The 15,209-nt window shown below is 43.3% G+C and overlaps 1 protein-coding gene across 2 annotated transcripts in view; it reads right to left on the bottom strand.

Annotated features, from left to right (window-relative positions):
- Nucleotides 1-7,296, bottom strand: part of ANXA11 (annexin A11) — a 56,659-nt gene extending 49,363 nt beyond the window's left edge. Inside the window, exon 1 of one of the 2 annotated variants that reach the window (XM_038409817.2) lies at nucleotides 6,992-7,296. The gene's annotated coding sequence lies outside the window, so the exon portion shown is untranslated. Of the gene's footprint in view, nucleotides 1-6,980 lie in introns of both variants that reach the window. The other variant, XM_043518800.1, reaches the window with a different exon arrangement.
- Between the last annotated feature and the right edge of the window lie 7,913 nt (nucleotides 7,297-15,209).

Genomic DNA, 15,209 nt, shown 5'->3' with positions numbered 1-15,209 from the left:
ACAGAAGAATACCAGTGCTTAGTCTAGGTTAGTGCTAAAGAAGATAGAAAGTTTGCTTATTATAGAAGTGTCTATTACTTTTGGAAACTTAAGATCAGAACCCATGTGTATTTATCTATGTTTACCTGCTTTAACTTTGTAAACAACACTTATTTCCTTTTCCTAGTTAGTAACTCTTTACACGGTTTATTACAAGTTTGGCTACAAGCATTGTTTTTGGTGATAGATCTAAGGTGCAATTGACCTGTGGTACGGGACTGGTCCTTTGGGACTGGGAGTAATCTGAATATTGTTGTGATTTTTGGTATAAGGGACCATCTATCACCACATAAGTCAGAGTACCCCAGGGGACTGTCTATGACTCCAGGTTAAGGCTGGTGTAGTGCTTGAGGAATTTACACTTGATAATTAGCAAGTGAAATCTAAGTATAGAACTCAGAACCAATTTGGGGTTTGTGCCCTGGTTCTTAACAGTCTGCCCTGAGGTTGGTACCTATGCTCTTAAGCCACTGCAGGCATGACTGGCTCTCATGGTGCAGGACTTCTGGTGACTACTAGGTATAGGATTAGCAGGTGGGATTTACAAAAGAACCTCAATGAGTCTGGGAACTCTGCCTTGCTCAATAAGGAGCTAGATATGAGGCCAAGTTCTCTGCTGGCATAACTCCACTGTAAACAGAGAAAACAACCTTATAGGTATTTTAAGGCTTCGTTTAAGGACATTTATTTATGATGGCTTACCCAACGGTAGTTGTATTCATATATTTTATGGGTTCAGGGAAAGAGCAGCCATGCACACTCTCATGTCTGTTTTTCCCAATGCAGTTTCCCCTCACTTCCTGAAGCATCATTTGCAATTCCCCCTTGAGACACTACATCCATCCCCTATACGCTCCACCTTACGGCAGGGATTCCCATTCATCTGACAGTTTGTTTCTCTGGCTATGTTTACATTTGAGCTGCAGTACGTGTCTCCCAGCTCATACATGATAGTGCCTAAAGATAGTTGCATGTCCACAGTAGCATGGGTGAGAGCTTAGGCCTGCCACCCCAGGACATGGCCAGGTGGTCAGGAAGGTTTGTACTCCAGGCCAAGTGGCCGCCTGTGCCACCATGGACACACCACTATGTTTAGATGCTAGCTTGAGCTAGCGCTACACAAACTGCTAATCGCACCTCCCAGCATGAATAAGAACATAGAACACAAAAATCGCCATACTGGGTCAGACCAATGATCCATCTAGCCCAGTATCCCGTCTTCTGACAGTGGCCAAAGCCAGGTGCTTCAGAGGAAATGAACAGAACAGGTAATCATCAAGTGATCCATCCCCTATCGCCCATTTCCAACTTCTGGCAAACAGAGGCTAGGGACACTCTGAGCATGGCATTGCATCCCTGCCCATCAATGGCTATCAATCCTCCATGAACTTATCTAGTTCTTTTTTGAACCCTGCTATAGTTGTGACCTTCACAACATCCCTGGCAATGAGTTCTAGAGATTGACTATGCATTGTGTGAAGAAGCATTTCCTTTTGTTTGTTTTAAATCTGCTGCCTATTAATTTCGTAGGGCGACACCTAGTTCCCGTGTTATGTGAAGGAATAAATAACATTTCCTTGTTCACTTTCTCCACACCAGTCAAGATTTTATAGACCTCTATCATATGAGGGAACTTTAGTTGTCTCTTTTCCAAGATGAAAAGTCCCAGTCTTATTAATCTCTCTTCATATGGAAGCGGTTCCATACCCCTAATCATTTCTGCTGTCATTCTCGGTACCTTTTCCATTTCCAATTCCAATATATCTTTTTTGAGGTGGGGTGACCAGATCTATACACAGTGTTCAAGGTGTGGTCATACAATGGATTTATGTAGTGGCATTATGATATTTTCTGTTTTACCAGATATTCCTTTCCTAACATTGTGTTAGCTTTTTTGATTGCCGCTGCACAGTGAGCCTATGTTTTCAGAGAACTATCCACAGTGACTCCAAGATCTCTTTCTTGAGAGGTAACAGCAAATTTAGACTCCATCATTTTGTATGGATAACTGGGATTATGTTTTCCAATGTGCATTACTTTGCATTTATCAACATTGAATTTCATCTGCCATTTTGTTGCTCAGTTACCTAGTTTTGTGAGATCCCCTTTTAACTCTTCTCACTCTGCTTTGGACTTAACTATCTTGAATAATTTTGTATCGTCTGCAAAATTTGCCACTTGACCATTTACCTCTTTTTCCAGATCATTTATGAATATGTTGAACAGTACTGGTCCCAGTAGAGATATGAGGGACACTGCTATTTACCTCTCTCCATTCTGAAAATGGAATAGAGAGAGGTAAATAAATAGGTTTGATAAAACAAAGTGTTTTTTTTTTCTTTTCTTTTTTTTTTAAAAACTGTATACAGCAGAGCCAAATACTCAAAAGAAAGTGAGGACACACCGGGATCAGATCTGACAAGAGACAAAAAACAGTTTTCCTGTGTGAAACCTCTTCACATGTATACACATCCTGCCCCGCTTCCCCCGCCCCCCAAAGTAACAAGTGCTCAAATTCAACTTGAGACCATTGATGTCAACAGAATTACTCATAGGCTTAAAAGTTTAGCTCTCACATAAGTGTGTGCAAGAACAGGGCCTAGCTCATCTAGGTCACTAAATTTCATTTAGAAACATATCTTGAAAGTATAGGGCCTTTTTACATTACTCATAACTTTATTTAGTTTTAATAATCTAAGATCTCCAATTTAAATGTTCCCAACTAATACTCCAAGATTTATTTATTTTTGGTCTAAAATGAGTGAAATATAAAAAGGTAAACAGGTTAGTCATGTACTAAACACAATGCTACAGTGTTTGGCCACACATACACATTTTATCCCAAATTTTGGGATTTCTTGAACATCTTTTCTAATAACGTTAGTTTTTCTATTACCTTTTTGAAAAAACATAAACCTACTTAGTTTCATGCCTGATTTATATGAGTGTACATGTATAAATCCATCCATTTTTATCTTTGGTTCAGCAAATAAGTGATGGTGGTGTTCCGTTAAGTTCACCCTCTTACATTCGTGAGAGTAGGCAGCATATTAAAATATACAGGAACGCTGCCCACAAAGCATTTCATATAGTATCAATACAGTGCCCATTTGCAAGGATAGAACCAGGCAGCAGGACAGAAGGACATCAGGATGACCACATTCAACATCAGCAGGTATTCCAGCCACACTAAAACCAGGTTTATTGTTGTCAGGGTGTTCAGAAGATATTCTCAGGTTTCAGAGTAGCAGCCGTGTTAGTCTGTATTCGCAAAAAGAAAAGGAGTACTTGTGGCACCTTAGAGACTAACAAATTTATTAGAGCATAAGCTTTCGTGAGCTACAGCTCACTCTGAATTTATCTATGTTGCAACTTCCTGGTTTTGTAGAAACTCAGGCTTTCCAGGATATAGAGAATGGGTTGTTTTTTGTTTGTTTGGTTTTTGAAAAATCTATATAAATTTCAAGGTAGATTTGATTATGAATCTGTCAGCTTAAACAGTTTCCCATTAAGATTTTTATATTCAAAATATGCATTTCCAGTAATCCAAAACAACAAAGGGTGAAGCAACTGCCAGTAAATGGGCAGCTTTCAGGGCTTGTGCTTACTTCAAACTGGATTTCTCTGCAATGAGCTATCAGGGCAAACCACAAAAATGCAACTGTTATTATTAGCAACTACAGGAGATATAGATAGATGGTTCCATGTTGTGTATTTGGAAACATACATAACAGCCATACTGGGTCAGACCAAAGGTTCATGTAGCCCAGTATCCTGTCTGCCAACAGTGCCCAATGCCAGGTGTCCCAAAGAGAATGAAGAGAACAGGTAATCATCAAGTGATCCATCCCCTGTCACCCACTCTCAGCTTCTGGCAAACAGTGGCTAGGGACACCATCCCTGTCCATCTTGGCTAATAGCCACTGATGGATTTATCCTCCATGAATTTATCTAGTTCTTTTCTGAACCCTGTTATGGTCTTGACCCTCACAACATCCTCTGGCAAGATGTTCCACAGGTCGACTGTACATTGTGTGAAAATAATACTTCCTTTTGTTTGTTTTAAACCTGCTGCCTATTAATTTCATTTGGGGGCCTCCAGTTCTTGTGTTATGAGAAGGAGTAAATAACACTTCCTTATTTATTTTCTCCACACCAGTCATGATTTTATCATATCATATATCCCCCCGATGAAAAGTCTCAGTCATATTAATTTCTCCTCATATGGCAGACCCTAAACCCATGCCCCTAATAATTTTCGTTGCCCTTTTCTGAAACTTTTCCAATTCCAATACATCTTTTTTGAGATGGGGTAACCATATCTCCACACAGTATTCAAGATGGGGAAGTACCATGGATTTATATAGAGGAAATATGATATTTTCTGTCTTATCTATCCAATTCCAAACATTCTGTTCACTCGACTGCCACTGCACACTGAGTGGATGTTTTCAGAGAACTATCCACAAAGACTCCAGGATTTCCTTCTTGAGCAGTAACAGCTAATTTAAACCCCATCATTTTATATTATAGTTGGGATTATGTTTTCCAATCTTTGTATTTATCAACATTGAATTTCATCTGCCATTTTGTTGCCCCGTCACCCAGTTTTGAGAGATTCTTTTGTAGCGCTTCACAGTCTGCCTGGGACTTAACTATCTTGATTAGTTTTGTATCATCTGCAAATTTTGCCACCTCGCTGTTTATCCCTTTTTCTAGATCATTTATGAATATATTGACTCTGTCCGGGCCCAGTACAGACTCCTGGGGAACACCACTATTTACCTCTCTCCAACTGAAAGAGGACTATTTATCCCTACCCTTTGTTTCCTATATTGTAACCAGTTACCAATCCATGAGAGGTTTCAGAGTAGCAGCCGTGTTAGTCTGTATTCGCAAAAAGAAAAGGAGTACTTGTGGCACCTTAGAGATGCATCCGATAAAGTGAGCTGTAGCTCATGAAAGCTTATGCTCAAATAAATTTGTTAGTCTCTAAGGTGCCACAAGTATTCCAATCCATGAGAGGATCTTCCCTCTTATCCCATGACTGCTTACTTTGCTCAATAGCCTTTGATGAGGGACCTTGTCAAAGGCTTTATAAAAACTGAAATATACTATATTCACTGGATCCCCTTGTCCACATGGTTGTTAACCCCCTCAAATTCTAGTATATTGGTAAGGCATGATTTCCCTTTACAAAAACCATGTTGACTATTCCCAACAAATTACGTTCATCTATGTGCCTGACAAATTGTTCTTTACTAAAGTTTCAACCAGTCTGCCTGGTACTGAAGTCAGGCTTACCAGCCTGTAATTGCTGATGTCACCTCTGGAGCCCTTTTTAAAAATTGGCATCACATTAGCTATTGTCCAGTCATTTGATACTGGAGCTGATTTAAATGATAGTTTACAAACCAGAGTTAGTAGTTCTGCAATTTCACCTTTGAGTTCCTTCAGAACCTTTGGGTGAATACCATCTGGTCCTGGTGACTCATTACTGATTAGTTTATCAATTTGTTCCAAATACTGCTCTAACAACACCTCAATCTGGGACAGTTCCTCAGATTTGTCACCTGAAAAGAATGGCTCTGGTTTGGGAATCTCCCTCACATCCCCAACCATGAAGACCGATGCAAAAAATTCATTTAGTTTCTCCACAATGGCCTTATAATCCTTGAGTGCTCTTTTAGCAACTTGATCGCCCAGTGGCCCCACAGGTTGTTTAGCAAGCTTCCTGCTTGTGATGTACTTAAAAAAAATTTTGCTATTACTTTTTGAGTCTTTGGCTAGCTGTTCTTGAAAATCCTTTTTGGCCTTCCTAATTATATTTTACACTTCATTTGCCAGAGTTTATGCTCCTTTCTATCTTCCTCTCTAGGATTTAACTTCCACTTTTTAAAGGAAATCTTTTTGCCTCTCCACTTCCACTGCTTCTTCCACTTTGTTCTTTAGCCAAAGGGGTACTTGTTTGGTTCTATTGCTATGTTTTTTAATTTGGGGTATACTTTTAAATTGAGCCTCTATTATGGCGTCTTTTAAAAGTTTCCATGCAGCTTGCAGGGATTTTACTTTTGGTGTTGTACCTTTTAATTTCTGGTTTCAGAGTAGCAGCCCTGTTAGTCTGTATTCGCAAAAAGAAAAGGAGAACTTGTGGCACGTTAGAGACTAAAAGATTTATTTGAGCATAAGCTTTGGTGAGCTACAGCTCACTTCAACCTCCTCATTTTTGTGTAGTTTCCCTTTCTGAAATTAAATGCAACACACCTAAGAAGAGCAAATGATGTGACAACATTCTGGATCGGAATTCAGGTGACGAGGAAACACGTTCAACTGACTAAAAGGCACATTTATGACCTATGTAATATTTAAGCAACCACATGGCATCACACTGTTGGCTACTGCCAACAGGGATATCAATATGGAAGGTTATACCTCTCCCCTCCCCCCACATTCATACCCCTCCTATCCTTTTAGTAGTAGTCACGGAGCAGCGCAATTGACACGCATTGCCATTGCAGCCCTGTCTGCGGCCCCCATTGTGCTCGGTGCTGCACGGCACAGAAAGACATTCCCTGCCCCGACAGTCCCTGCGTCCCGCCCGGCCCGACTTTGCAGTCCAACCGCAGCAACCCCCCCCCAGTCAAGCTACACCAGAAACCCTACGTACGCTCCAGCCAAGGGGCCGGAGTCTGACTGGTTGTGCCTGGCTGCAGCCCCTCGGGCTTTCAGCGGGTGGGGGTTTCCTTCGCTTCTGGCTGCCGGGAGATCGGCCTGGGGCCGGGGCGCCGGGGGGGGGGGGGGGGCCGAGGCCGGGCGCGCAGCAGAAGAAGGGGGCGAGGAGCTGGGGGAAGGGTCCCTCCCGCCGGCCCGGCCACCCAGTCCCGTCCTGCGCCGCTCCCCGCTGTCCCCCGCCCCGCCGGGCCCAGCCTCTCCTGCACCCCCGGGCTCCTACCTGCGGGGCTCCCCGGAAGCTGAGGCGGCCGCTCCCCCTGTGGGCCGAGGCGCTCGATGGGAGGAGCCGCCGCTTACAAAAGCTCTTCCTCCTTCCCCCGCTACGAGGAGGGCGGGGCGGAGAGAGATTTTCGCTCGCGCGCGGCCCCACGTTCCCGCCCCGCCCCCGCGATGGACCACGTGGACAGCGCGCCCCTGATGCCAGCGCGCCGCGCCGCGCGGAAAATACAGGGTGTGGCTCGCTCCAGCCCCAGCCCCTCCCGCTGCCATCCAGCCAGCGGCGCGTGGGGGTTCCCGGGCTGGGCGGGTCAGTGATACAAAGGCTTAGCACGGGTGTCTGGGTGGGGCTTGGGAAAAAAAATCACCCCCGATGGGCTACATAACTACCCTGTGACCTGCATGTGGAGGCAGGGGGGCGCCCACGTACTGGGCTTCCTTTCCGCTGTCACTAAACCTAAAAGGATTCAGAGTAGCAGCCGTGTTAGTCTGTATTCGCAAAAAGAAAAGGAGTACTTGGGGCACCTTAGAGACTAACAAATTTATTAGAGCATAAGCTTTCGTGAGCTACAGCTCACTTCATCGGATGCATTTGGTGGAAAAAACAGAGGAGAGATTTATATACACACACAGAGAACATGAAACAATGGGTTTATCATACACACTGTAAGGAGAGTGATCACTTAAGATAAGCCATCACCAACAGCAGGGGGGGAAGGAGGAAAACCTTTCATGGTGACAAGCATTGTTAACTGCTGGAATTAGCCTACCTGCTTGTCACCATGAAAGGTTTTCCTCCTTCCCCCCCTGCTGTTGGTGATGGCTTATCTTAAGTGATCACTCTCCTTACAGTGTGTATGATAAACCCATTGTTTCATGTTCTCTGTGTGTGTGTATATAAATCTCTCCTCTGTTTTTTCCACCAAATGCATCCGATGAAGTGAGCTGTAGCTCACGAAAGCTTATGCTCTAATAAATTTGTTAGTCTCTAAGGTGCCACAAGTACTCCTTTTCTTTAAACCTAAAAGGAAACTGACGGAATATTTTCTGCCATTTTTTTTTTCTTCTTGCAACATCCTTTTGACTAACTCTTGGCGGATTGAACCCTCCCCGCCCTCGGGGAAGTCGCCCTGAGGTTGCACAGACTGTAGGTCAGAACAGCATTTGGGTCAGGCTTTTTAATAGCCCTTTAAACGTGGAGGAGCCAGCCCCTCCCTCCCTAAGTCACCACTCCACTGCTGTCCTTTCGCACCCACATTAGTAATTATTCTTTATAGTGCCCTAGTACCTAGGGGCCCCAGCTGTGGATCAGGACTAAGCTTCCGTACAAGCACAGAATGAAGACTGACCCTGCTCCAAAGAGGTTGGTACGGAGAAGCAAAGGTGGGGTAGTCTCAGACTTTACGTTTTTGTTTAGAAAATACTGCAGGGAGGACATGGTTATTTTGAAAACGCCTCTTACATTTACACCCTGCCTTTCATCTAGCAAGTAGCTACTTTCCCCACAACCGCCCTGATTATCCCTTCTGCTTCCATTCAGATTATAAAGGTGAGAACATGTCAATGGTGGGGGGGGAGGGGGCATCAAAAGATGCTGGAACAAGGATTTTAAGGCCTTTTTCTTCTAGATTAAGGCCATATTCACACTAGTCCATATGTAAGCAAAACTTTTGTCCCTTGGGGGTGTGAAAAAAGACCCACCCCTGAGCGCCATAAGTCGTGCTTAAACCAGCAAAAGTAGACATCAAGAATTATAACATTCAAAAACCAGTCCGAGAACACTTCAATCTCTCTGGTCACTTGATTGCAGACCTAAGAGTGGCTATTCTTCAACAAAAAAAACTTCAAAAACAGACTCCAACCAGAGACTGCTGAATTGGAATTAATTTGCAAACTGGATACAATTAACTTAGGCTTGAATAGAGACTGGGAGTGGATGGGTCATTACACAAAACTAAAACTATTTCCCCATGTTTATTTCCCACCCCCCACTGTTCCTCAGACATTCTTGTTAACTGCTGGAAATGGCCCACCTTGATTATCACTACAAAAGGTTTTCTTCCTCCCCCGCCCCGCTCTTCTGTTGGTAATAGCTCACCTTAAGTGATCGCTCTCCTTACAGTTTTCAGAGTAGCAGCCGTGTTGGTCTGTATTCGCAAAAAAGAAAAGGAGTACTTGTGGCACCTTAAAGACTAACAAATTTATTTGAGCACAAGTTTTCGTGAGCTACAGCTCACTTCCTCGAATGCATCCGATGAAGTGAGCTGTAGCTCACGAAAGCTTGTGCTCAAATAAATTTGTTAGTCTCTAAGGTGCCACAAGTACTCCTTTTCTTTTTGCGAATACAGACTAACACGGCTGCTACTCTGAAACATGTCAGTGGGAGACACTCTCCAGCCAACATAGCTACAGCCGCTAGTTGAGCTGGTTTTATTATGTCAGCTGGAGAGCTCTATCCCATTGGCATAAGATGGCTACAGAGTGCTCTTGCAGCAGCAGATCTGTATCGGTATAGCTTGTAAGTGTAGACATGGCCTTAAATTAAGGTTACTGTGAGAAAGTCTCATTTCATTTGATCCTCCCTTTCCCCAGAAGAAGAGACTGAAAGGGAACACTTCTCAGACCTACTGCTTCCCCTCCTTTTTCATTAGAAGTCATTTTGAGCAGACCCCAACAAAGCTGAAAAAAGAAAATGTAGGTCAATGGTCCTGGTCTTAGCCCAGTTCCTATATCACAGTGTCCAATAATCTAACTGGCATTCTCCTGATAAGGATTCAATGGGCATGCAGACCGAAGCCTCGTCCACATGAGAAAGTTTGATTTAAACTCTTCTTTAAACCAGTGCAACCCCTTGTGAACACTCTTATTCCAGTTTAAGGAGTGACTTATTTATTTTAGCTTAACCCTGTTCCCAACTGACTAAAACTAAACCACTATAAACCAATCTTAAACCACAGTAAGAGTTTCCACACGTGGCTTTGCACTGGTTTAAAATCATACTAAGTTAAACTGGTGCAGACAAGCCCTTGCTGCCACTACACCCAGACTGTCAAACTTCAGGTACGTTGGCCAGGCAATAGGAGGGAACTTGCAGTAGTGTGTTCTGTACTGTATCTGTTCCAAGCCCAGTCTTACTTGCCTTGAAATCAATGGCAAATTTCCATTGACTTAATTAGGAGTATGATTTGACAGTCCTCGGTGGATAGAGAGAGGGATTCAGTCTCTACAGTTGTCCATCAATCACCTCTCACTAGCACAATATTGACAAACAGGAACTGGGGTGGCTATGGCAGTCTATGGAATAACTCTGGACAAGGAAACCATTGTAGGATGAGCTCACTGACTGCCCTTTTCATACAGGCAGGGAGTGAAGCATTTGGTTAATGCATTTCATTTCTGGACATCTCCCCCAAAGAATGCTACCCTCTGAATATAGGCTTCTTTGCTATAAAATTGTCCCTTATGGTGTGTTTATATAACTGTAACTCATTGGGTCTGCCATTTGGAGCTGCTGCACTACAGTGTTCAGTTTCTTTTTCTAGCTAGTTTATTTGCTGCTTATAGCAACATTTGTGGGAGGGAGCCATTAAACTACCTAAGGAGCCATAAGAGCTGCATGGGGAGTTTGAACCAATTGGTAAACTGTTACAATGAGATTTTACAACGAGATGAGGAAAACACAGTGTTACTAGAGCCTTGTGAGATGCAGCAGTGTTAAGGCCAGATCCAGGGTCCAGTGAAGTCAACAGGAATCTCACCATTGAATCTGTAAGGATGTTTTCAAACCAAACTGGGCAGGAAAATCGCAATCAGTAGGTCTGAGGTCTGAACATAGGCCTAAAACAGAAAGAGTTCAGTTGAAAGCAGAGTTAGATTAAGGCAAAGGCCATATTGGCTTGTGGCTAGGGCCCCAACCCTGGAGTCATTCTGAGTATAATGCAGCTAAGTTTGTTAATGCTCAAAAAGCAGTATGTTACCTTCCTGTTGTGTTGTATATAGTTCAGGGTAGTGAAGCTCTGGCTTTTCATTCTGTGGGTCACGTAGTAAGACTTGGCTCTCCATCTCAACTTCAACTACTCAAACACCTTGTTGTATGGTCCTTAAAATACTTTACTCAGCAGACTACCAGGATAGAATTCAACAGCCCACTGCAAATCCAATGAGCTGTCTGTACATGTTTTTTCTCCTCTTGCTCCTCCTCCTTCTTCCCTAGCTCTCAGATCCAATGTCACATCAATAAACAGCCCATGAACGGTAACTACCTATCAATGAAAAGCCCTTGATTTTCTCCTGATATAGAGAAAAAACCCAAAATACTAAAGAAGAATTACTCCTGGGGGATTTCTGCATCACTGCGTGTGTGCAGAATTCATGTCCCCCGCAGATTTCTTTACTTTCCCACAGAAAAATGACTTCTGATGGGGAAGCAAAGGGAAGCTGCAAGAGTGGTCATGTGCCCCTTTCTGGCAATGCAGGCAGGTTGGTTTGGGTGCCCGGAGCAGTTGGTAGAAACATAAATCACTGCTGGGGGGGGGGGTGTTGGGCAGTTGTGCGTATATGAGAGAACAACATTTGGTCCCTCTTGCTCACTATTGCGGCACACTCAGCATGATGGGGGTGGGTTTCAGGGTATTTCTGAGGAGGTAGGAGTAGGACAGGCTCTATCCCCTCAGGCAGAACAGAATGTATACTCCTGGGGGAATTCTGCACCACTGCACAACGCAGAATTTTGCAGAAATTAATGTGCATGCAGAATTTCCTTTCCCTCACAGAAATGGACTGCAGTGCTGCTAGCTGCCACTAAGAGCCACTGGACCCAACAGAGTCCAACTCACATATAGAAGACACTGCTAGGGGGAGAGAGACAGAGCTACAGGGTTCCTGGCAACTGTAGTTCCCAGCATGCCCTGAGGGAAGAAGAGGGTGGTGCGCAGGAAACTGCATATAAGCCTGGTACCAAGCATCAGGCTGTTTCTCGCTCTGGATCCCTGGGCGGCAGGCGTGCGGGTCTCTGGGCTGGGGGACGGCACAGCTGGGCTCTGGAAGGAGGAGAGGGGTATGGGTATCTAGGCAATGGCTATGGCTGGGCTAAGGGGGGAGAGATGAGATGCAGGATCTGGGTCGGGGCAGCCCCTCAGCTGGGCTCTGGGTGTACTGGCGGGAGGGTTGTGGGTGGCTGGCCCCTGGCTGGGCTCAAGTGGGGAAAAGGGCAGAGAAACAGTAACTGGATTGTCACTGGGGTTTCTTTAACTCTCTACTCCTGCAGGAATTTTTGTATGTGTCTGTATATTTACAGACATACTTGCTGACAGGTGTTTTGAAATAAATTGCCAAAATAATTGAAACTGGTATGATTATGTAGTGTTATTTTGACAAATAAAATTGCAGAATTTTAAAATAGTGTGCAGAATTTTTTATTTTTTAGCACAGATTTTTCAATTTTTTTGAATGCCCCCAGGAGTAAAGAATGCTGCCTCTCTAAATTCAGAGCAATTAATATCACAGCCTGGCATCACTATCAATATGCTCAAATAAATTTGTTAGTCTCTAAAGTGCCACAAGTACTCCTTTTATTTTTGCGGATACAGACTAACATGACTGCTATTCTGAAACCTATCAATAGAGTGGCACTGTCACAATCATAGTACTGAGGTAATTTAAATGTGCTGATGAGTAACAGAATAATTGTTCCAGCATTATGAACCAAATCCTGTTCCCAACCTGTCTGACCATTCACTTCAGTGGGATCAGGAGTTGGTGTCAGTGACATATTTCTACCAGTCCATAGCACTCTCCTCCTCCTTTTCTCTCCATTTAGTACTTTTGAGTTGGTCTGTTTAGAAAAGGGACAAAGTGTAGTCTGCAAAGGGACAATGTTAGCTCAACCATGAGTATATAAGAATATTTAATTACATAAGGAATGGAAACATTAAGTGTGCAAATCACTCTGTTATGGAGCCAGAATTTACTTTTACATCAAGGTATATGCCTGCTTACTTCAGAGTTTGTTTAACTGAAAAGCAAGGTATTTACCAGGACTCCTGCCAAAGCCCCCCTTCCTTTTGTTCACTCTCAGTCGCATTCACTTTACAACTCTCAAGGTAGAACAAAGTCAAGATTTGCAACTGGAACCTCTTTTACATTTCAGAGTAGTACCTTTTACATTTGTGTAACACCCTTCATCCCAAAAGGATCGGAATCACATCACCACTCAACTGCAGCTCCCTCTAGGGTAAAATGTGACTGACAGCAATACCACATAGTCATTTAGATAAGGAAGGGACAAATGCTAGAATATAGGGAATAGAGCTGGCTGGATGTATACATATATAATGTCAATTATGAATTTTAAAAAAACAAAACACACCCAACATTGGAATTTAAAAGCAAAGTTTTTAAGCTGGTTTTTCAACCAGCTCTAAAAAGGAGCCTTCACCCACTGCTGAAATGTAACCAGCTCTGCAGTAGATACAGAAGCAATTCTGCATCAGCAACATTTGTAACAGTTTGGGAGGGGAAAACTCAAAGGTACTTGCTTTCTCCAGTTGGAAACTACAGGTGGAGTTCAGGGATTCAGACTGTAGTTCTCAAACTGGAACAAAAACCCTGAACTTGCACTCTCCTACACCTTGTATAGTCATTTACCCCTGTGCAAAAAGAGTACAAAGTGGGTGTAATATGCTACCATTCTGTTTTATTAGCATTTTACACCCATTGGTATAAACAACATAAGGTGTAAGGCAGGTCCAGGACTTATTACAAGATGTTTTGCTATGATAAGGGCTATAAGATCTTTAATGACCAGAAGTAATCAGGATCTTCATTTTTCAATGTCATCTGGACTATTGTCCCCTAACATTATGCCAGGGTTCTGGTCAATACGGATTCAAAGGGAAGATTGCCAACCTACTGAATCAGAAACACCATTTCCTGCAGCACCTACATTTTCCTGGAAGCTCTCCCAACCTTCATCTGCAGCCTTATTCCTTCCCCTCACCAGACCATGCGTATGCATGCTAGGACTGGGCAATGGAAACTGCTAGGTAACAGTAATAGCACCATATCACACACACACCTGTGATTTCACAGCTGCTGTCTTCCTTTCTTTTTCCATGGAGGCATATGCTGCTTTGCTTGCCTACATTTTGCAGCACTTTCACTTGTCCTGCTTCACATTCAGGTGCTGAAAAGCTCAAAGATAAGACACCCAACAGTTTACTCATTAAAAAGAAACCAAAACCCACCACAAAATAGAATTCTGGGCCATTGTCAATAAATCCAGGAGCTACACAAAGTCTATGTCTGAGACAGAAAGGCTGTATCTAGGCGTTAGGATACCAGCCTAAGATATGGAAGATCTAGATTCAAGTCCCTGCTCTGCCAAAGACTTCCCGTGTGACCTTGTGCAGTTCATTTTGCCTCTCTGTGCCATAGTTTTATCAATACAGATAATAGTACTTCCCCCTATCTTACAGGGCTGTTGGGAGAATAAATATCTGGCAGACTGTGCAGTGTTCAGATTCTATGGTAAAAGGGGCAAGGTACGCACCTAATAGTTTTAGATAGCAGTATACTAAACATCCTTATAAAACAGGAGCCATGAAGGTTCCTAAAAGTGGGGAGTCACTGGCACCCAAACTGTGGACTTGTCCTCACGCTGCCCCTTCCCCCAAGGGCCCCCCAACTCCGCTCTGACCAACTGTTCGCCCTTAAGGCCAGTAAAAAAAAGTGATGGAGCCATGGTCCTCTGGTTCCCGTGCCCTGTTACAGAATTCTTGCTGCAAAGCCTTATTCTGCACATACATTAGCTTTCTCTCCAAACAGGCAATCACGCATGAGACTTTGGCCTCCAGGGCTGTCATTCTGGCACCTTTCACCATCACAAAAATTCACTCAATTATTAGGAAAGGAGTTAATTAGACACTTCCATCTATACAGCATATATATGCAAAAAAAATCTCTCTTTCTGTGAGAAGCAGATTAAGGTTCTTAAAGAAGCTAATTTATTAAGATTTAACAGATGGAAGTGCTGCCTGTTTCCATTTAATTACTATGAACATCTCCATTCGAAAGCATACTTCATTCAAATCCAAGTGTTACAATGGGGTTGCGCAGTGTTTTACTACTTTACCGGACATTATCCAGCGTTTGCTGCTGACTTCACACTCGGCATCTTGAACTATCCCTAGAAGGGAGTGGCTCATCCTCTGCTGTTTTGATTG

Source organism: Dermochelys coriacea, chromosome 7 (assembly GCF_009764565.3).
Source record: "Dermochelys coriacea isolate rDerCor1 chromosome 7, rDerCor1.pri.v4, whole genome shotgun sequence".
In the NCBI taxonomy this organism is placed as follows: domain Eukaryota; kingdom Metazoa; phylum Chordata; order Testudines; family Dermochelyidae; genus Dermochelys; species Dermochelys coriacea.
The sequence above is the reverse complement of the archived record's forward strand: the minus strand, read 5'-3'. Positions and strand labels throughout refer to the sequence as shown.